The sequence below is a fragment of the Anomaloglossus baeobatrachus genome, chromosome 3 (genome assembly GCF_048569485.1).
Source record: "Anomaloglossus baeobatrachus isolate aAnoBae1 chromosome 3, aAnoBae1.hap1, whole genome shotgun sequence".
Taxonomy (NCBI): domain Eukaryota; kingdom Metazoa; phylum Chordata; class Amphibia; order Anura; family Aromobatidae; genus Anomaloglossus; species Anomaloglossus baeobatrachus.
Genome location: NC_134355.1, coordinates 470,590,841 through 470,614,455, shown reverse-complemented (window position 1 = coordinate 470,614,455; position 23,615 = coordinate 470,590,841). Strand labels below are relative to the sequence as shown.

General features: G+C 41.4%; 1 long non-coding RNA gene across 3 annotated transcripts in view; it reads left to right on the top strand.

The window, feature by feature from the left end:
* LOC142295444 (uncharacterized) overlaps positions 1 to 13,285 on the top strand; it is a 53,730-nt gene extending 40,445 nt beyond the window's left edge. For all 3 annotated transcript variants that reach the window (XR_012751460.1, XR_012751459.1, XR_012751461.1), the window contains 4 exons: positions 7,930 to 8,018; positions 8,212 to 8,406; positions 11,309 to 11,480; positions 13,070 to 13,285. This is a non-coding gene — a long non-coding RNA (uncharacterized LOC142295444). The remainder of the gene's footprint in view (positions 1 to 7,929; positions 8,019 to 8,211; positions 8,407 to 11,308; positions 11,481 to 13,069) is intronic.
* Positions 13,286 to 23,615: the final 10,330 nt, after the last annotated feature.

The following is a 23,615-nucleotide window of genomic DNA, read 5'->3' as shown; positions in this document are numbered from 1 at the left end:
CAAAAGGCATGCTTTTTGATTTTCCAGCAAAGTCAATGGTAAATGGGGATTTCTAGTCTGCACTTAGCGTTTCCAAACGCAGCGTTTAATTTGCATATTTTGTGGCAAAAACCATACTTTCAAAGAAGCAGCATGTGTAATTTGCCGCACCGCCTTGTGAGAAGCCGGGCCTACTACCTCAGAGGATGTTCAGGTCACGGTGTCTCCGATGGCTCCAGCAAATTCCTAGGTTAGGTGGCAAATTATAAAGAGAAAAATAACAGAGATAGGAGACTGAGTTGTGGTGATATCTGCCAGGAATAAGGCCGCTGAAGGAAGACAGACACCAAGGATTATGTAAAAACGTAAATGAGGAACTTTACTTAAATCTTGTAGCCAACCTTTAGTCAATCAAAGTTGTTTTTCCATTTCCAATAGACAGTAATTTCATAGCAATAAAGAGATCTCTTAAACAGTGGACTAGTTCAAGCGTTTTTCCTATCCCGGCCTTGGGAAGATGGATGTCACTATCAATTGGATTAACTGCGTTTTTCAGTACTCTGTTGTTGCAGAAACGGGGCGCTCTGAATAGGGTGATAATTACACTCCCCGCATATCTCAATGGAGGTCTTTTTTTTTTCTCCTGCATCACAGCAACTCAACCGCATCTAACAGGTTTTTCTTTTAAACTGCCTCCTCAAGGTCCGCCCCCAACAGCCACTTCCTTGCTTTCAAATCAATTGCAATACTAAAGCAAGGCAGTAGAGGGCAGCGCAACGCTAAATAATTTACCTCCTCACAAGGTGGGGAATAGGTGTCACAAATGTAATCACATAGATAATACAGAACACACATTAGTAGTGGCTTTTCTGGTCACTACATATGTCAATTGTTTTTGCCATTTGGGCTGCGTTTTGCTAACATTGAAGTCAATGAGAAGTAGCAAAAAGCAAGAAATATCAAAATTCCATCGTTTTACCTGCTTTATAGCTGCAGAAACAATGCGTTTTGGAAATCCAAAACGCAAGCTTTTCTGACATTACAATAATAGAATAATATGTCCCTTTACACATACACATAGTCCTACAATTAAAATAATGAAAAATATAAAGTTAATGCTATTTTACCGCTAAATAGTATAAAACCGCTATAATTATAAGAAATATAACTATTTTCTTTATCATTTCAATATTTATATATGTGTTCCTTTTTTTCCCCTTTTTTCATTGTGTTTGACTATTTAAACTTTATTTAGCAGTGTCTTTATGTTCAAAACGCATCTTTCAAAACACAATGGAAAAGCATGTAAAAAGCGCAAAAAACGTGGCTAAAACGCGGTAAATACGCATGCGTTTTTAGCGCTATTTTGTGGTCAAAAGCAACTTTGGCAAAATCAATTACTGCCAGAGGATGCGTTTTGAACTGCAAGTAGGGCGACGCAAAGTGCGGACACAGCGTTAGATCTGCGATTGCTCAGTTTTTACCGTCAGTGCACCATCAGTTTTTTTGATATGCAAAAAAAACCCCTAAAGCTTTTCCTATCAAACAAACTTAAAATATCGACAGCACTAGAATGGCTTCTGTATGCTGCCTGTCTTTTCACTGACCCATATACAGTACTTCAATAGGTGAGTCTGATCAATGCCTGGCTAATCAAATGCCATCATCAAGACCTCTTTCACACGTCCATATAAAACATGTATGTGAAAAAACAGTGTCAGTGTCATCAGCACTTTCCATTAGTGTGTCATCAGTGTGCTATCCATGTTTTTCTAGTATGGATAAAGAATGATTGATTGAAATGACAAAGCTTCTCCTAACTTCTGCAATGGTAAGCACGGATGGCACACAGATGGCACAAGGATGCCATCCGTGTGCTGTACATTTTTTTCACGGACCCATAGACTTGTATTTGTATTTGTCATCCGTGCTGCAGGAAAAATATGGACATGTCTCCGTGTGGTTTACATGTACAAATGACCTATGAAAAAACTTGCACATGTCAAGATCACTGTAGGTTATCATGGACACGGGTGGTTTCCATGACTAAAATAGATGGCACGTGTATTGGAAACACATGCATGTGAAGGGGGCCTAAGAGGCAGTTCTCATGGCTTCCATCCAGCAGCCACAGATTACTGACATGTCCACTGGATCGGAGCTTACAGATTGATTTGCACCAACTCCACTGGTCACCTGTGTAAAATTTGTTGCTGTAGCCGTCCCATTTATCTGAATATTGCTGGGGATACAAGGTGAAATTGATAGTGACACAGATCGAGCTACCAAAGAGCGTTATATCCCACTGCTACCGTGCAGCATAATGCAGACGAATGGGGAAGAACTGTACCCAGGGTAATGCATTGGTGGAAAGCAAGAAGTAAAAAAGTCAGACCCATTCATATTTTTTGCTTTTTCTAGGCATCCTAGCTATCACAATTCTACCCCATTCACCTGCACTTTGCTGCAATGTAGTAGCAGTTCATAGTGATCTTTGGCTGCGTGGCCTGTGTTGTGGCCAAAGTCACTTTGCATCTCCAGCCTATGACTAGCAGAAATTCATGTAACCACAGCAGAAAGAATCCATTTCACATGAATAGAAGAGATAACAGACATTTCTGTAAGAAATCTGCCAGCTGTCACAAAATGCTGACGCTCTACAGGTTCTTTGTGTCTATGGACCAGGCATGGTTTTAGGGGCAATTTTTGTAACTCCTAAAACATTTTTTCTGTAAATTTTCATGTACTTTAGAAAAGTATATAGCAAAAAATGTCAGAAAAAAAAGACATAAAGCATGCTTGAAAAAAATGAATAATAAGCACTACAAAAAAAGGCCAAAAATGATCAAAAAACACCACGTTCCCTTTGTCGTTGGAGTACTACTTGGAATAAACACTTTAGCATTGGAGTAAGATGTGCCAAATTCATGTATAAGCATGTTCTTCTTAATGTATCTGGCACCTCGTTTAGCTGCCATGCGCCACCCCAAGATACATGTGCCAGTTAAAAAATAAAAGTGTTGAAATTTTTGCAACATTTTGAAGCTGTTTTATGTCAGAATATTGGCATATACTGCTTTCTGAATGGCCATATACAGTATGTGAGACTACCCCATAATTTAACACAAAGGGGGTTTTTGGGGTTTGTTTTAATTGCCACAGTGTTTGATGTGGTATTTTGAGCCAAAACAAGAAGTAGATCTGGCAAGAAGGAAAATATCAAGCATGTTCTTCATTTTTCCTATTCCTTTTGAATGTATTTCTGACTTTACCTAAGAAGAGCTGTATTAAAAAGATAATAGCATTTTTCAAAAAGAATTGTGTGTAAAACCATTTTCACAGCCAAAATCTGCTCTCTTGACAGTAAAAAAGCTGTTTACAAAAATCAGGTTTTGCTGCATTTTTGCTGCGTTTTCGGTGTGTGTGTGTGTGTGTGTGTGTGTGTGCAGGGGTGGGATTCAGCCATTTTTTTATTCACTTGTCTTAGTGTCTTTAAGACACTGACACGAATGAATCTCCGTATCTTTGTACGCGCCGCACTTCCGGGTTCAGTGAAGCCTGTCTGCTCCCTGACCTGGCGTGCAGCAAAGATGGGTGCTATATGGGGAGAGGAGGAGAGGAGGTGCATAGAGGGGAACTATATGGGGAGAAGAGGTTGCATAGATGGGAACTATATGGGGAAAGAAGCCATATGGGACAGGATCTGTAGGGGAAAAGGAGCACATGGGATGGGATCTGCACGGGACAGAGGCCATAATGGGATGAGATCTGCTGGGGGAAAGAGGCCATAATGGGATGGGATCTGCATGGGAAAGAGGCCATAATGGGATGGGATCTGCAGGGAAAGAGGCCATAATGGGATGGGATCTGCAGGGGAAAGAGGCCATAATGGGATGGGATCTGCAGGGGAAAGAGGCCATAATGGGATGAGATCTGCTGGGGGAAAGAGGCCATAATGGGATGGGATCTGCATGGGAAAGAGGCCATAATGGGATGGGATCTGCAGGGAAAGAGGCCATAATGGGATGGGATCTGCAGGGGAAAGAGGCCATAATGGGATGGGATCTGCAGGGGAAAGAGGCCATAATGGGATGGGATCTGCAGGGAAAGAGGCCATAATGGGATGGGATCTGCAGGGGAAAGAGGCCATAATGGGATGGGATCTGCAGGGGAAAGAGGCCATAATGGGATGAGATCTGCAGGGGAAAGAAGCCATAATTGTATGGGATCTGCAGGGGAAAGAAGCCATAATTGGATGGGATCTGCAGGGGATAGAGGCCATAATGGGATCTGCAGGGGAAAGAGGCTATAATGGGATGGGATCTGCTTGGGAAAGAGGCCATATTGGGATGGGATCTGCAGGGGAAAGAGGCCATAATGGGATGGGATCTGCTGGGGGAAAGAGGCCATAATGGGATGGGATCTGCATGGGAAAGAGGCCATAATGGGATGGGATCTGCAGGGAAAGAGGCCATAATGGGATGGGATCTGCAGGGGAAAGAGGCCATAATGGGATGGGATCTGCAGGGGAAAGAGGCCATAATGGGATGAGATCTGCAGCGGAAAGAAGCCATAATTGGATGGGATCTGCAGGGGAAAGAGGCCATAATGGGATCTGCAGGGGAAAGAGGCTATAATGGGATGGGATCTGCTTGGGAAAGAGGCCATATTGGGATGGGATCTGCAGGGGAAAGAGGCCATAATGGGATGGGATCTGCAGGGGAAAGAGGCCATAATGGGATGGGATCTGCAGGGGAAAGAGGCCATAATGGGATGGGATTTGCAGGGGAAAGAGGCCATAATGGGATAGGACCTGCAGGGGAAAAAGGCCATAATGGGATGGGATCTGTAGGGGGAAAAGAGTCACATGGGATGGGATTTGCAGGGGAAAGAGACCACATGAGATGGGATCTATAGGGGGAAAGGAGCCACATGGGATGAGAGCTGTTGGTTCCAATATTAGCAGGGCTCCTTTAGTAATAATTTTTAAAAATTGTAGAAAAAACGTTTAATACAATATGACTGACAGTGACTGGAACAACTGGTACTGGACAGGAGAGTGATGGTATATGAGGGTAAGAAGGGGAAAGAGATTTTACTTGAAATTACTTGTATTTTTTGGTTGAGGAAAATGCGTGAAAATGGGTGTGGCTAACAAAATGGGTGTGGTTACATAATGGTTGTGGTTTTCAAATGGGAGGGGTTTACAGAGAACCTGATGTTAAAAATTTCAATATCCCAACCCTGTGTGTGTGTGTGTGTGTGTATATATATATATATATATATATATATATATATATATATAATGTATCATTTGTCTATAGTACATGTTCAAATAAAGATAATGTGATTCATCAAAAATGCATCAAAAATGCTACAAAAACACAGTATTTTGCATTAGTTCCGCACTTTCTCATTGTTTTCTCTGGTGAAAAAATGGTGCAACAATGCTGCAATAATGATGAAAGAACTGACACACTTATTCTTTCAAAAATGCTGCAGTTTTCCATTTCAGTCAGGGAAAAAAAACAATCATGCATGAGATTTCCTTTTTCCTGAGGAAGGAGATGGAGATGTCTCTGAAACGCGTAGAACTGTAAAAATAAAAGAAAATCTTTTAATCTACAGCAGTTGTGGTTTTTAGCACGGTATTAAACCCGTTCCCTTTTTACCTATATATTATCATGAGATTTCTGAAAGCTCAGAACTTTTGCTGGTACTGTAAAAAGCAACTTTTAATTTGCATAAAAAACCCAGACCTGCTGTTAAAACACAAGATGTGAACATTGCCTTAATGTGAAATGTTGTTTTAGCAGCAATCACTGTTTTTAACCGGAAATGCATACTCATTGTAAGTACCTTCTAGCAAAGCTTTTGGACTTATTTCTATTGATTTTTATTCCTGGCTGAGTAAATAAAATATAATATGTCAATTTCTGCTATCGTCCATCCATCTGCAGGCGCATAACTTGAGGCTCCTGGACCCAAGGGTACTACTAAAGGTGGAAAAATATTTTTTCAAAAACTATGGTGGAAAAATTTACACCAAATCATGTGGATTTTGTGGCAAAATTGCATTGCAATGGGTGAAATCTGCAGCATGTCCATTTCTACTATGATTTTCTCTGCAACAAATGGGTTAGAATTTAAAAAAATCTCATCTACTATTTTGGTATTGTTGTGATAAGCTGGAGCACTATCCTAATCACAATATTGCCTATACATGTTATCTGATCATTCCATCTTAAAGGGAACCTATCAGTATTCTTTTGCCTGTGGTTGTACTGGTATGGTTGTATAAGTGCTGGTATGGTTGTATAGGCGCATGTTCCCCAATAAAATTCACGCCTTTTTTGCCAATAAAATTCATGCCTTTTTGTAGAGATATGATGTGTCAGACATGAAATATGCGATTTCAAGTGCACTGACATGCCCCTAATGCATTGACACACCCCTAGTTTTCTGACACACCCCTAGTTCGCTGACACACATCTAGTTCACTGACATGCCCCTAGTTTGCTGACACAAACCTAGTTTGAAGACATGCCCCTAGTGCACTGCTGACATGTCCCTAGTGGACTGATCCACCCTTAGTGGACTTACACTCCCTTAATTTGCTGATATACCCCAAATTCTGACACACACCTAGTGCAAAGACATGCCCTTAATTTGCTGATATCTCCAATTCTCTGACACACCCTTAGTGTACTGACACGCCCCTAGTTTGCTGAGATGGCCCTAGTGCACTTACACGCCCCTGGTTTGCTGACACCCCCCTAATGTACTGACACATCCCTAGCTCACTGACATACCCCTAATGTACTGACATGACCCATGGTGCACCTCCAGCCTGATTTGCATATGTCTTCACTAGTTTCTCATGACAGTCACATCAGATCTTTACAACTGTCAGCTAAATATGATGGCCTATATAAGGGCAGCATTTTACAGCTACAGTTCAGTACTCCAATTTGCCAAAATGGCCCAAAAAGTGTACCATTTGGCTAATAGAAGCAAATAAATAATACAGTGTATTCATAGTTATGAGTACACTGTTCATGCCATTTTGCCTAATAGGAGTATGGACCTATAGTGGTAATATAGGGATATTCCATAATATGGGTATGAAAAATAATAGAACAGGATTACATGGGTAGAATGACATTCTTGGTGTGTGTAATGTTGGGTTCAATTGCATGCCAAATCTCACGCAAGCAAATAATCCTCACAATTTGCCGCCATAGTCCGTCAGTTTTGACAAACATACAAATATATTTGTATGTGTACTCAACTGCATCCTGGCGCTTTGCAAAGCATTTCAACATGTAATATGGCCGGTATTCATGTCATTACATTCAGAGAGAACCTGGCAAGTGTGACCTCTTCACTTGTGTACATTAGAGGACGGCAATATCTGTGTGTTTCACTTGGGCAGGCTGTTCCCAGCTCTTAGGCTCAGTTGAGCATCAGTGCCTTTCTGGATTTGATGCATTGAAAACACAATGAGGGGAGGAGATGAGCTGGAGAGTAGAGAAGCAAATGATGCCAACATAAAACAGGGATCAATCCTTGAAAGACAGACACTGATCAAAAACTCCTCCACATCACATTGTACAGTCGCAAAATGAACTCTTCATGTGGAAAGTAATGACCAATATCCTGTGTTATCCTGAGATTTAATGGTTTAAGACCTTATTCATGAGAAGACACTTGGCCTTCATCCACAGGCTATCCATAGAAGGTGAACCCGAAGTCCTCTCCTGTCAAATGATTTATGTTTTCCTTTCCATATCTCTATATGTGTATGAAAACCTCAAAGTTCTTCAGATGCTCGGTGCAAAGAGAACACAATAATATATTACCAAACAAAGATCTCCTGCCTCAACCCGATTTATTCAATTATGTTTGAGGAACATTACATGTAACATTATTTCATTTATTTATGCCAAGGTAAACATGAAGGTAATTTCTTGAACAAGGGATGAACAGAAGAATATGGACCTGCGGGGAGAAAGCCATGGCTTCTGAATCATAATAAGGCGAGAAAAATAAAATCCACTTTCTTTGATTTTTGATCTTTCAATGTATCCTCCCATTTCCAGACATAACAAAAAAAGGGCCATTAATGTTTTTAAACACGGGTCTGAACTAGAAAACACAGTAGCAGATTAGTATTATTTGCACAAAAGCAAATTACTTTAAATTTGCTGTTATTTTTTCCCTTTGTTCCAGGTACATAAAAGCATGTTTTTTCTTCGCTAACATACGCCTGTCTAGGCAGAGTGAAGTACATGACAATTGAGTAAAATCCATTATCAAATAGATATAATAGCCTTTTCAGCATGTCTTTACTTGGGGAAATGTTCTCCTGTTTGAACAATGAAGTTAAAAGTCATCACGGAGAAGTGTATTAAACTTGTATATAAGGTATGGAGCATACATTCCCTTACAGAAATTACATATCCTAAAAAATATAATATCTGTTTATACATGGAAATGTAAGAAACCCTTTCTAAGCATGAATTTATTATGAAACTATATTTAAAATATTGAATTAACAAAATATTGAAATTAAAATGCAAGTATTGATGGTAATTAAGATATTATCAATTAGTAAACTACTTTAAAAAATAAGATAATAATAAAAATAAAATAATATATGTGTGTGTGTGTGTGTGTGTGTGTGTGTACATGTATGCATATATACGTTATATACATATGCATATAACTACTTTAAAAAAGTAATAAGAATAAAAAAATAAATAATATATATATATATATATATATATATGCATGTGTATGCATATATATATCTACATATATACAGTATGTGGATATACAGTATATATTATATATATACAGCTCTGGCAAAAATTAAGAGACCACTGCACACTTTTATAAAAATCAGCTTCTCTACATATCTGACAGCTATTCCATTCCAGTGTCAGTTGAATTCCAACCAGTGGGCAGACCGCAGAGACCAAAAGTGACTCTCCACTGACCGGGATGAATGTCATCTATTTCAAATGTCACTCAGCAACCGCAGAATGACATCAAGTGACCTACAAAAGGAATGGCAAATGGCAGCTGGGGTAAAGTGCACGGCAAGAACAGTTCGCAACAGGCTCCTTGAGGCAGGGCTCAAGTCATGTAAAGCTAGAAAAAAGCCTTTCATCAATGAGAAGCAAAGGAGAGCCAGGCTGAAATTTGCCAAAGACTATAAGGATTGGACCATAGAGGACTGGAGTAAGGTAATCTTCTCTGATGAGTATAATTTTCAGCTTTGCCCAACAGGTTAGTTGTCTAACGGTTAGGTGAATACCTGAAGAGGCGTACAAGCCACAGTGTCTTGCACCCACTGTGGAGGATTGGTGATGATCTGGGGATACTTCACCAAGGCTGGAATTGGGCAGATTAAACTTTGCGAAGGACGTTTGAATTAAGATGCATACAAGGTTATCCTGGAAAAACAGTTGCTTCCTTCTGCTCAGGCAATGTTCCCCAACTCTGAGGACTGTTTTTTCCAGCAGGACAATGGGCCATGCCACACAGCTAGGTCAATTAATGTGTGAATGAAGGACCACCACATCAAAACCCTGTCATGGCCAGCCAAATCTACAAACCTGAACCCCATTAAACTTCTAGAATGTAATAAAGAGGAAGATGGATAGTCACAAGGCATCTAACAAAGAAAAACTGCTTAAATGTTTGCACCAGGAGTGGCATAAGGTCACCCAAAAGCAGTGTGAAAGACTGGTGGAAACAAATGCCAAGACGCATGAAAGCTGTGATTAAAAATCATGGATATTCCACAAAATATTGATTTCTGAACTCTTCCTGAGTTAAAACATTAGTATTGTTTCTAAATGGTTATGAACTTGTTTGCATTATTTGAGATCTGAAAGCGATGCATTGTTTTTTTGACTATTTCTCATTTTCAGAAAATAAATACAAAATTTATTGTTTGGAAATTCGGAGACATTGTCAGTAGTTTATAGAATAAAAGAACAATTTACATTTTACTCAAAAATATACCTGTAAAGAGAAAACTCAGAAAAACTGACAATTTTGCAGTGGTCTCTTAGTTTTTGCCAGATATATATATATATATATATATATATATATATATATATATATATATATTAGCTGGTGCCCGGGATAGTAACTGTCTCTCTGTCTCTCTCCCAGTCTCTGTCTGTGTGTCGCTGTCTGTCTGTTTCTCTGTCTGTCTCTTTCCTTGTGTGTCTGTGTCTATGTCTCTGTCTGACTATTTCTATCTCTGTCTGTATTTGTATCAGTCTATCTGTCTCCATCTCTGTGTCTGTCTGTCTCTCTCTATCTCCGTGTCTGTCTGTCTCTTTCCCCATCTGTCTTTTTTTCCGTCTGTCTTGGTCTGTCTCTTTCCAGGTCTGTCTCTTTGCCCGTCTGTCTCTTTCCCGGTATGTCTCTTTCCCCGTCTGTCTCATTCACCGTCTGTCTCTTTCCAGGACTGTCTCTTTCCAGGACTGTCTCTTTCCAGGACTGTCTCTTTCCAGGGCTGTCTCTTTGCCCGTCTGTCTCTTTCCAGGTCTGTCTCGTACCCGTCTGTTTCTTTCCCCATCTGTCTCTTTCCCGGTCTGTCTCTTTCTCCGTCTGTCTCTTTGCCCGTCTGTCTCTTTCCAGGGCTGTCTGTTTCCAGGTCTGTCTGTTTCCAGGTCTGTCTCATGCCTGTCTGTCTCTTTGCCCGTTTGTCTCTTTTCAGGTATGTCTCTTTGCCCGGCTGTCTCTTTGCCCGGCTGTCTCTTTGCCCGGCTGTCTCTTTGCCCGGCTGTCTCTTTGCCCGTCTGTTTCTTTGCCCGTCTGTCTGTTTCCAGGGCTGTCTCTTTCCTCATCTGTCTGTCTGTCCCTTTCCCCATCTGTCTGTCTGTGTCTCTGTCTGTCTGTCTTTTTCTGTCTCTCTATCCATCTCTCCACCGACTTCATATAACCTCACGGATAAGCTTCAACTAACAGTTTATTTTGTTCCTATAGCAACCATTGACAGTTGCTATTAATAACCTACAGCTCCCACCTCCATTCAGTTTAATGGCGGCAGGATTTTAGAGACTAACTGTAAAGCACGGGGTTAAATTTTTCTGTCAAAACATAGACTACGACGTTCCCTGGGTCATATGGGACGTCTGTGCAAAATTTCGTGATTGTAAATGCTACGGTGCGGATCTTTAGCGGACATACACACACACATACATACATACACTGAGATTTATATAATATATATATATATATATATATATATATATGTATATATATATATATATATATATTTATATATATTTTTATATACATGTAGTAGTGACCCCTAAGTTGGAAAGGTGGCTGCAACAGATACCAGGAGCAACATTTGAGCTCTCTGTCCAGAAAAGCGCAGTGCTGGGAACAACTAAGAACCCTCAAACTCCCAGGCCTCTGGCAGAGGACCCGTGAATGAGGAAGGACAAATGACCACCCACGGGGGTGAGAAGGTAGTTTGTTTTTTTATATGTATATATATATATATATAGCTATATATATATATATATATACACACATACATATAGACACACATTTATGTATACGTATATACAATATTTTTTTTAGCTGTTTATGTTTACCAATTATTTAATATTTTAATTATCACTCATAAATGCATTTTAGTTTCCATATTTTACATATACACATATAGGAATACATTTGACATATTACTGAAGATTTGATTGGAACTATAAGCGCAAAACTCAACAGCAAAATACACTGAACTGAATGGACCCTTCATGCTTCATGGCACTTCTTAAAGCCGAAAAGCCATTTCCTAGCTTAGCATACAAGAATTACAGATAGCATATAATGTGTTGCACAGCTGAAGAAAGTGTTCAGACAAGCACAAGGAAATTCTTACTTCAAGTAGATAGGATGCAAGTGTTAAATGTTAAAACTTCTCTACTGGTAGAAAGGTGCCTGAAAAATGTCCAGACATTAAATTTACAACTAAAATAAAAGAAATCACAGATAAATCTACATACTTGTCTTTTTTTGCCATGATGTGTATCTTCCTTCATTGGCTAATAGATACATTAGCATCTGAGGTTATTACTCTACTTTCCCAGACTACTGGAAGGTAAATCAGCCTATTGCCATGGAAGAGTTAAAGAAAGCAGAGCAAAAGCAAATTATTCCCCATTGTCACCTTCGTAAAGCAGCAAATTGAAAAACTAAGACATTTCTAGATAGAATTTATAACAATGTGATGGTAGAGGAGAGGACATTTCAAAGACTAAGCTTTATTTAGAAGAGATCATTTTTGTCTCCAGTAAGGTTATAAGATATATGATGCTGTATATTCCTTCTTTTGTATATTGTATTATTTAATTACTGATTTGAGTTTTAGACGTTTTAGTCATCTGTGATACTGTGATATACACATGATAATCTAATAAAACAGAAACACAAAAAGTGTATGCACTTTAGAGACTGAAATTAAGATAACCACCACTGAAAAAACCCAAAACATAACCAAAAAAACATACCCACCACTCAAAAAAACCATAACAAAAAAATATACCCACTACCAAGAAAACTATAACAAAAAAACATACCAACCAAAAAAAGTCGTACTCACGAACCAAAACATAGCACACTCACTAAGCAAAAAACAAACCTACTCACTAACCCCCCAAAAACAGACCAACCAAAAAAAACATAACAACCAAAAAACCATACCCATCAATAGAAAGAAAGAAAGAGGTATTTCTACAAAAAGTTGGTGTTGCACAAATGTTTTGCCCGAAATGATGCAATGATGCCTTGTAACAATGAGCCAAAAATCATTAGAAAGTTTCCCTCACATGACCCAAATACTATAACAACTGAATGACTTATTATATAACTGTTTGTTGGATTATTTCATAGTAGTCTTTTCTAATGTAATTTACTATTAGGTGTTGGACACACATGTTTAGGGCTTGCCAAATTAATTGGTTATACTTTAGTGGGTGAATTTGGTTAAAAATACATCTTGTTATATTTGCTAAAACTGTAAACATATTCTAAGGAATCTGCACATTTTGTCTTTTAGATGCTGGTGTGTCTCTCAAATTTTTCAAGCAGAAGACTCTTAAATGTTGACAGTGTTTTCCTGAAGCATCTTTTTTTGCCGAAATCATGGTCATTTTTTTCTACGGCTTACTTGTATTATATGATATAGTGAGAGGCTTCCAAGCAGAAGCCACATAAAGCATGGTCAGGTCACTTCTTTTAATTGCTTCACGTTTTTGGAAACCTTAAGTGGTTAAAAGAAGCTCCAAATACTGGACATATGAACAGCAAGTCATTTTTACATTGCAGTGCATATATGTATTCTTTTTAAAGCTTATCAAGCGCTTTTTCACTAAGCGCTTAATAAAGCGCATACAGGGTGTAGCCACCTTAAGAACGCATCGTTGCACACATAAACTTTTTTCATTTGGCTTAATATATCTAATCACCATCAAGACTGCATTGCTTATGGTTTTGCAGTGAAAGAAGTCCAGTACTTTAAAAAGATATATATAGCCATGTAGATGTAAAGCCTACTTTACACGCTGCAATTTAGCATACGATATTGTATGCGATTTGCAACACCCCCATCGTATGTGTGGCACGTTCAATTTGTTGAACGTGCCGCACAAACAATTAACCCCCGTCACACGTACTTACCCGTCCATACGACCTCGATGTGGGCGGCGAACGTCCACTTCCTGGAGTGGGAGGGACGTTCGGCGTCACATCGACGTCACGCGGCAGCCGGCCAATAGAAGCGGAGGGGCAGAGATGAGCGGGACATAAAGATCCCGCCCACCTCTTTCCTTCTGCATTGCCGGCTGGAGCCGCGGGAGGCAGGTAAGATCTGTTCATCGTTCCCGGGGTGTCACACACTGTGATGTGTGCTGCCTCGGGAACATTGAACAAACCGACGTGCAATTCGTCAGGGCAATTCGTCAGGATTCAACGACGTGCGTGCGATGAACGTTTTAACGTTCAATCGCAATTGCACGTACCTGTCACACACTACAATGTACCTTACGATGCCGGATGTGCGTCACTTACGGCGTGACCCCGCTGACACATCGTAAGATATATTGTAGCGTGTAAAGCGGGCTTAAGAAACATAACTATATACCTCTCTAGAATCTCCGTGTGTATGTGTGTAAAATTAAATTTTGAGCATTATATATAAATATACAGTATATATATATACAGCTCAAAAAAATAAAGGGAACTCTAAAATACCATTTTGTTGTTTAAGTGTTCCCTTTATTTTTTTGAGCTGTGTATATATATATATATATATATATATATATATATATAATGTGTTAAAGGGGTTGTCTGGAACTTACATTTTGAGACCAATCTGTGGCTCATTAATATCAAATTGATGGGGCCCTGGTAACCAACACCACCACTGATTAGCTGCTATCTGTTTTGACATTTCTGGATGTATGTAATGTATGTGGCAGAACTGAACGGGCCCCATACATTGTGAAGTGTCCGCTGCTGGTATGGCATTTTATGTTCTATTGTCGCACTTGAGTAGTCTCCAACGTGTCACACTATGTGGGCCGATTCATTGCGCAACAGAGTGGAGTTGCACAAAAAAAATGTGTGACCTTTGATGTTTTCACGCCAGTTTGTCGGGATGAGGCATGGCTACACTTGCCTGTCAAAATGAGCAAAAGTGACGGCGTTTTTTCCTCTGGTAATGCCTTTCATGTCCCTGACTGAAGTAGCATTTTGGGCGATGTGCAGTGGAAGCTAATGCCATCAATGCCATCGCATTCATCACAGAGACAGCGCACGGGGGAAGGGGGTCACAGTTGCCCGGACACCATACAACTTAATGAGCTGAGGACACTATCGGGCAAACAGCGTTCACTGTGTCCTAGACAGAGAGGGCAACCCTGTTTGTCCAGCACATACAGGGCAGGGCACAGATAGCAGCGAACAGGGAGGGGGGCGGGGGCTCATCGCACTGTACCTGCCCATCAGGGCGGCAACATGCAGTGGCTGATTTACATGTCAACAATGTCCTGCCCCTGTTGACATGAAATGACCGGAAGTAGCAAAATCACAGTAGGAGCGGTCACATGACCACTCTGAGCCTGGGGACAGGGGCTGACAGCAGGGCAGGTAAGTGGTCACTATCTGCTTACCTGCCCCAATGTAGCCCAATAGTGAAATAATAAAAAAAAAGCAAAATAAGCTGGATAACCCCTTTAAATGTGGTCTCTTTGGACATATTGCAAGGAATTGTCATTGCATAGAGAATAGGCATTTACATAAACAGAATAGCCATAATAGTATTAATATCTCATAAGATATGAGTAAGGATCCTCTGCGATCTGCTCTGTTTTTAATATGTGTCCTATGGCATTTTACCCAAGATTTTGAAATAAAGATTGTTTCTTTTCTTTTTTTTTGTGGGATTGCTGGATTTTTTCTCCTTATTTGCATAAAACAATGTAAGTATTATATTCTAACTGCACCAGGAGAAATCCTAGGAGCATATTGTACCTTTAATCCCATTTTAGGTCATCAAGACACTCCTGTGATACTCCAGAAGATCCTTCATTGGTTCGACACTGTACTGAAAACATCTGTCAGATTTCAGCCATGAGTAGGAGACTGAGAAAACTTATAGAGTCGGATAATCATGCCACCATCCAGCTAAAACATGACACAACCAAATATTGCGTTCATTTGGATATAGCCGCAAAGCTACCTCATTCTGTAACTTATTCATTACATCCTGCTATTGTCCTCCTGGTCCTGACCATATTGGACTGTCTCTGATTTACAGAAAGAACTGGCTGCAGAACTGCACGGAGGTCAGGCTGAGTCATGAACTCAGTAAGAGACAGGGTCTTAAGTACATAAAACAAATCTAGTCGTTTACCCCAGATCCAATATATATTGTACACAAATATATGAAAATATTGTGTTTGTTGTACGTTTACATTGCCCCTATTTAAATTTATATGTGTGCATATAGACACTTCTGGTGTAAGTGCAGATCTGCCTATGCATGGACATACTCAAGTTATGAGATTCTCAGTCCACTGTGAGAGTGTTCCTGCATATGGGTCAGTGATCTGCATGCGCTCTATGGATCAGTAAAATATATGCTATTTCAGCGTGTCTCTGTATGTACTCAAACCAAAGGTAGTTTTGCAATAAAGTTATAATGTGTGTCATGTTGTGTGAATGGAGAAAAAGAATAAGGTTCCCAAGGAATAGGTCCCTCATTTCATAAGGTGTTTTCCATTTCAACCCTAGCAATTGGTAATGTTCGTAAGGGATGGATTGAAGATGGATTGGAGTTCACTAGAGCTTCACAGGTTACTACTGGAATTGTATTCCACTCCTCCATGACAATATAATGGAGCATTGATAAGATATAATAAAATATATACAAAAATGTGAGGGGTGAACTCACTTTCATGATATACTGTATGCAGTGGCGGAATGATCGCGGTCACAGGGGTTTGCGATCACAAACGGGCTCGGGTTCAGGAGGCCCGAGGACCTCAGCCAGTGGCGTGCCACCAATGGCGGCAGGCCACGCAAGCGCTATGGGGCTCTCGGCCGAGGATCACACATTCATTTGTATCAGCATCGCAGATGCCAATTCATTTGAAAGCAATGATGAGAAAGGGAGCTCTCTCTCTCATCATTCTCTGTGTCTGCGGTGCTGTGACGTGTCAGCACAGCGGAGCGCGATGACGTCACTAATGTGCGACGCCGTGCTGAGATGTGCAAAGCGGCAGAACAGTAGATACACTGAGAAGATTGATGCAGTAAAGAAACGAGGATAAGTGAGTATTTATGTATTTACATACGGTGGCTAGAGGACTATGACGGTGCGTTAAACGATATGGGGCTGCATACTACTATATGGAGGAATATAAGGGCTGCATACTACTATATGGGCATTGCATACTACTATATGGGAACTGCATAATGCTATATGGTGGAATATTAGGGCTGTATACTACTATATGGTGCCTGTATAATACTAGATGGTGAAATATAGGAATTCATCTATTCATGCCTATGCGTGCTGGATTTTTTCTCTCCTGGATCTACTAACCTGGGTGTCGCTGTGTGAGCATCATGATCAACTCCTGACTGAGAAACTGTGATGAGATGGCTTTTTCTTAGCTCTATCTTTACAATAATGTTATTTATAACACAAATATAATGTACAGCAAAAAAAAAATGGATGGAGCTATATACCAGGATGGTGGACAAAGACACAAGTTTCGGGTTGGGAAAGCTGGTTGCTGAGGTAATGAGGCTTTTTCCCTCAACACCCAGCTTTTCCATGCGCTCTATATATCTTTCCCTCAGCACCCAGTTTTCCCATGCTCTACTGTACATCTTTAACTCACCACCCAGTTTCCCCATGCTCTGATATCCCTCAGCATTCAGCTTTCTTATATTCTGATACCCATCTTGGTCTCAGCAATCAGGTTTCCCATGCTCTGCTATACATCTTTCTCTCAGCACTCAACTTTCCCATGTTTTGCTATACATATTTCCATCAGCACCCAGCTTTCCCATGCTCTGATATCAAGGGCAAGCTGGGTGCTGAGGGAAAAAAGTATAGCATAGCATTGGAAAGCTGGGTACTGAGGACAAGATAGATATCAGAATATGGACAGCTGGGTGCTGAGGCAAAGTGTGATATCGGAGTATGCGAAAGCTGGGAAAGAGCCAAGTGTCAGCGGAATTATCCTGTACCCCAAGGGGAAGGGGCTGGGGGGGTCCAGGTTCAAATTTTGCACTGGGTCCATCGAACTCTAGTTATACCACTGACTGTATGTATATATACGTATGAGTATGTGTGTGTATAAATGCAGTCATGTAACTTACCATTAGGCTAGGTGTGCACGCTGCATCTTTGTAGTGACCACAAAGATGCATGTTTTTGGTTCCAAATAAACACACCCTTGGCATGCATTCTTTGCCGCGCTTTTTACAGCGTTTTTTGTCCAGTGCGTTTTTAAGTCAAATCTATTGACTGGAAGGACTCAAAAATGATGGCAAAAATGCAGAAAGAATTGACATGCTGCATCTTTGTGGTTATCACAGAAATGGATCCAAAAAAAAGCTGCAACGTGCGAAACAGAAAAACTGAAATCTCATAGACTTTGCTGGGTAAGGAAATGCATGCAGTTTTAGGAGCAAAACTGCACTCAAAAACCATGCAAAAAAACGGCAAAAAATGCAGCGTGCGCACAAGGCCTTAATGTGGGAAAGAAGTCCAATGTTTGTTATTAACTTTCAGAAAACAAGTCCCCATTGTCCCAATGTTTGACATTAGTAAACAATTCCCTCTAGTCCCCATGTTTGGGATTAATTTCCTCATTGTCTCAACATTTGTGTTGTGTAGTAAACAACACAAACCCCATTATTAATGGTATCCATATTTCACAATATATATTCCTGGTAAAAGTGGTCAGCACAATATTGCCACCAGTTGGGAAAAAATGGCACTGCAGCAGTTGACGATCACTACCTTTTAAATAACTTTTTTTGTCATTCTAGACATTTTTCACCACTTTTCTAGCACACTTGTAAATGTACAATTATAGGTTCTCACCGGCTCAATGTGTCTCATTATATTATAGTTTATACCATTTAAACCTATTCCTTTTATTTGATCTATGACATGTTTCTATGTGCTATGAGGATGTATACAGAAAGCAATACAATTCCAATGTATTTCTTCCATTACTGTTTAGTATACACTGTATGGTGAATAAGGCTATGTTCACACATCAGTTTTTTGGCATCAGGCGCAATCCAGCGTGTGCCTGATGCAACGGATCCGTCACAGATTGTGTAAAAACGGATGCGACAGATCCATCAAAAACGGATCCGGTTTGTGTTTTTTTTTCCTTTTTCATGCCAAGAGAGAGAGAGAGAGAGATACCATCATCACTGCACACACCGATACTACTACCCCCATCATCACCGCACACACCCCGGAACTACTGCACCCATCATTACTGCACACACCCCGGCACTACCGCACCCATCATCACTGCACACACAGCAGCCCTACCGCCCCCATCATCCCCGCACAGATCCCGGCACTACCGCCCCCATCATCATGGCACACACACGGGCACTACCTCTCCCATTAGCACTGCACCTACACCAGCACTACTGCACCGATCATCACCGCACATACACCGGCACTACTGAACCCATCATCATCGCACATACACCGGCACTACTGCCCCCATCATCACCGCACACACCCCGGCACTACCGCTCCAATCATCACCGCATACACTCAGGCACTACCGCCCCTATCACCGCACACACACAAGCACTACAACCCCTATCATCACCGCACACACACCGGCATTACCTGAGTGACGTCCTCGCTGATAGCGCGACTCACTTCAGTTGCTGCATGGAGCTCACAGGAGTGGCGGTGTATTACTGCCGCTCCTGTCAGCTTCCGATGTAGTAGAGCTGAAAGCGTCGTGTGACCTCAAGTGGATTACGTTGGACCTGGAGGGGTATTTGAGAATTAATAAAGTGGTGAAAGAGTGTGTTTTTTTATCTTTAATTCCAAATAAAGTATTTTTTCGGGTGTATGTGTTTATTTACTTTCACTTATAGGTTAATCATTGTGGGTGTCTCATAGATACCTGCCATGATTAACTTAGGACTTAGTGACAGCTATGGGCTGCTGCCATTAACTCCTTATTACCTCGATTGCCATCGCACCACGGCAATTCGGGATGAGCCGGGTAGAGTCCCAGGACTGTCGCATCTAATGGATGCGACAATTCTGGGCAGCTGTTGGCTGATATTTTTAGGCTGGGGGCGCCCCATAACGTGGAGCTCCCCATCCTGAGAATACCAGCCATCAGCTGTGTGGCTTTACCTTGGCTATATCAAAATTGGGGGGGACCGCGCGCTGCTTTTTTTTTAATCATTTATTTATTTATTTTACTGCACGATATAGACCCGCCTACCGGCGGCTGTGATTGGTTGCAGGGAGACAACTGTCACTCAGCGTGGGGGCGTGTCTGAATGCAACCAATCATAGGTGCCGGTGGGCGAGGGAAGCAGTGAATACGTGATGGAATAATGAGTAGCCGGCATTTTCAAAAGAGGAGAAGCCGCCAGAGCAGTGTAACAGCTGTGTAGCACCACGCCCGTGATCGGTGAGTATAAAGGAGGGAGAGACTGACCGACAGAGAGAAAGACCGACGGACCGACACAAAGAGAGAGAGACACTATTTAAACACAGTCTGGGCATGCCCAGAAACAAAAAACTGATACGGCGGCCGTAATCCGTTTTTTTTTCCGTTTTACGCCGGATCCGGCGTCCATAGGCTTCCATAATAAAACACGCCGTACGGCGCCGGACTCAAAAACGTCCACCTCTGCGTTCCATCCGGCCGCCGGACAAGCAAATTTTGCCGCATCCGGCGAAAGCCGTATGGAACGCAAGGCCAACCGGCGCAATCCGGCGCTAATAGAAGTCTATGGGGGAAAAACGCATCTGGCGTCAATAGACGCTGGATGCGTTTTTTCATGTTTCTGCCGGATTGCGCTTGATGGCCAAAAACTGATGTGTGTACGCTGCCTAAGTACATTAAAGCGCTGTTCCCATCCAATAAGTGATGGTATACAGCTAGGATAGCAATTGAAAGGAAATTTCTCCTATCCTTTTTGCCTCCCAAATTGCCCATATGATTTCCGGCAACAAAATGATGCTTTGGATGAAACGTACAATTATTTTTATTTGCGAAAAAATAGCTTTTATTACCCTCATTCACAAATTGACTCTGACTACTCCAGTAAGGCATTGTTTTTATGAAACTGGTTTCACAGTCACTAATCACTCCCTAGAAGGCGTAATTGACATATTTTGCGTGTTAAAGGGATTTCATTCCTACTGGGATAGACACACTTGCCTTGGCCTCATTTGCACACATTTTACCTGATCGGGGATACATGAAATCCCATGAATGTGCTAGAATGTCAGTTAAGCTTACGAGGGTGTGATTGGCGACAGTTTTATGAAAACAATGCCCCGTTGGACTAGTCACATATAATTTGCATTTGTTAGTCAGTGCAATAAATGTCTTTTTTTGCACAAATATAAATATCTTTAGCTACAACAAAGGAATGATTTACTGCTATATTATAGCTGAAAATCATCATGGTTTCAGTTTAGGAGAACTAAGGGACTTAACAGGTTCCCTTTAATGATTGCAGGGGGTCCAACTTCACAAACCCCACTGATCCTGAGAATGAAGGTGTCACAGCACAGATTCAGTGCTGCATCCCATTCACAGTTTATGGCTGGAAACACATCTATGCGAGTAAAATCGCTCTGAGTTAGCTGAAAAAAACTCGGCTGATTTTAGTTCACGTTAGGTCAGTGTGCAATGCAAGTGCGTTCCTTTTTTTAATTATTTCAAGGATAACAGAGCGTGTGTAATGCGTGTTTTTACTATGTCATCTGCCATTCAGCTCTGCTACATGGCCGCTGACAGCAGACACAGACAGCCATGTAGCAGAGCTGAATGGCAGATGACAGCAGACACAGACAGAGCCGCATGATCAGAATGAACTCGGGTGACCCTCACCCGACTTGATTGTCATACCGCGGCTCTATCTTAGTGTTGCGTCCTGATTAGCGGTCACCCCTGAAGGACTCACCGTTGACCGCTAATCTCCTGAGTGACTGAATTGAGCAGCGCGATTAGTGCTGCTGTCACTCAGGTTACCCGCGGCCAGCTGTATTCTCCCCCGTGACCGCAAGTCACCTGTGACTTTATCGCTGTCACTCGGGTGACTTGCTGTCACAGTTGGAGGATCCAGCGGTGGCCGCGAGTAACCTCAGTGACATCATCAGCTGATCGCGATACTCACCTCAGTTGCTGTGTAGAGGTGAAAGTAGCGGCGGTATTCTTCTGCAGCTCCTGTCACCTTCATGTAGCAGAGCTGGAAGCGACGCGGGACCTCCGTAGATTACGTCGGACATGGATGGGTTTTTTGGGTACTTCATAAAGTGGTGAACGAGGGTCTTTGTTATTGTTTATTACTTCAAATAAAGGATTTTTTTACTGTGTATGTTTATTAACTTTAATTTACAGGTTAATCATTGGTGGTTCTCATAGACGCCTGCAATGATTAATCTAGGATTTAGTGGCAGCTATGGGCTGTCATTAACTCCTTATTACCCCGATTGCCAACGCACCAGGGCAAATCGGGAAGAGCCGGGTACAGTCCCAGAACAGTCGCATCTAATAGATGCGGCCATTCTGGGCGGCTGCTGGCTGATATTATTAGGCCCGGGGACTCCCCATAACGTGGAGCTCCCCATCCTGAGAATACCAGCCTTCAGCCGTATGGCTTTATCTGGGTGGTATTAAAATTGGAGGGGACCGCACGCCGTTTTTTTTAATTATTTATTTATTTATTTTACTGCACAGCAAAGACACACCCACCGGCTGCTGTGATTGGTTGCAGTGATACAGCTGTCACTCAGCGTGGGGGCATGTCTGACTGCAACCAATCATAGGCGCCGGTGGGTGGGGAAAGAAGGGAATACGACATTGAATAATGAGCGGACTGCTTTTTCAAAACCGGAGCAGTGTGAACGCCGTGCAGCGCCGCGCCGGTGATCGAGGATCGGTGAGTATGAGAGAGGGGTGCAGAGGGATAGACCGACATGGACAGAGAGTGAGGGACAGAGATAGTGACCGACCGACAGACCGACCGACAGACCAATCGACAGAGAGAGAATAGAGACCGAGAGGGAGAAACCGACTGACAGAGAATAGAGATTGACAGACATTGTGACACATCACTCGCTTCCAGTGTTTTAGGAAACATGCGAGAAATGTATTTAGAAAATCGGATGTCACTTGGATGGTGTGAGTGCCATCCCGTGACATCCGATTTTTTACACGCTCCCATAGACTTCCATTGGAGAGACTCGCCGAGAAACTCGCAAAAAAGCAGCATGCTGCGATTTTTTTCTCAGCCCGATTTGGACTGAGAACCAAATCGCAAATGCGAGCTGAATCATTCACTAACATGTGTCCGATTCCAATGCGAGATTTTCTCGCATTGCTCTACTGCAAGAAACTCGCAAGTGAGAAGCTGGCCTAAATTCTGCATGTGTTTCTAGGTACCTGCTGGAGTGAAATACTATTCAAGTTCATAGAATTGTGTCCTTGTATAGCAAGAGATGCAGTGCTAAATCTGCAATTCAGTAACCCTTCATTCCTGGGATCTGTTTACTCCCAGCAACCACTGAGCCATGTTAGCAATATGCTATCACTTACTAAAATGGGAATACCCCTTTTAGTTAAAAAAGGACACATATTGTAACAAATATTGTGTGAAATGTTACACTGATGTTGTGATAATGATTTCATTTTTGTGTAATATTTCATTTTTTTCCTGATCCAAATTTTCTGCATAAACTCTAGATTAAAAACATAATATAACATAGCTGCCACAAGTTGGAGCATTAGAGCTTATTGCATACTGATACATTAAAACTCAAACTATTTTATGGTCATATTTAGTGATTAGCT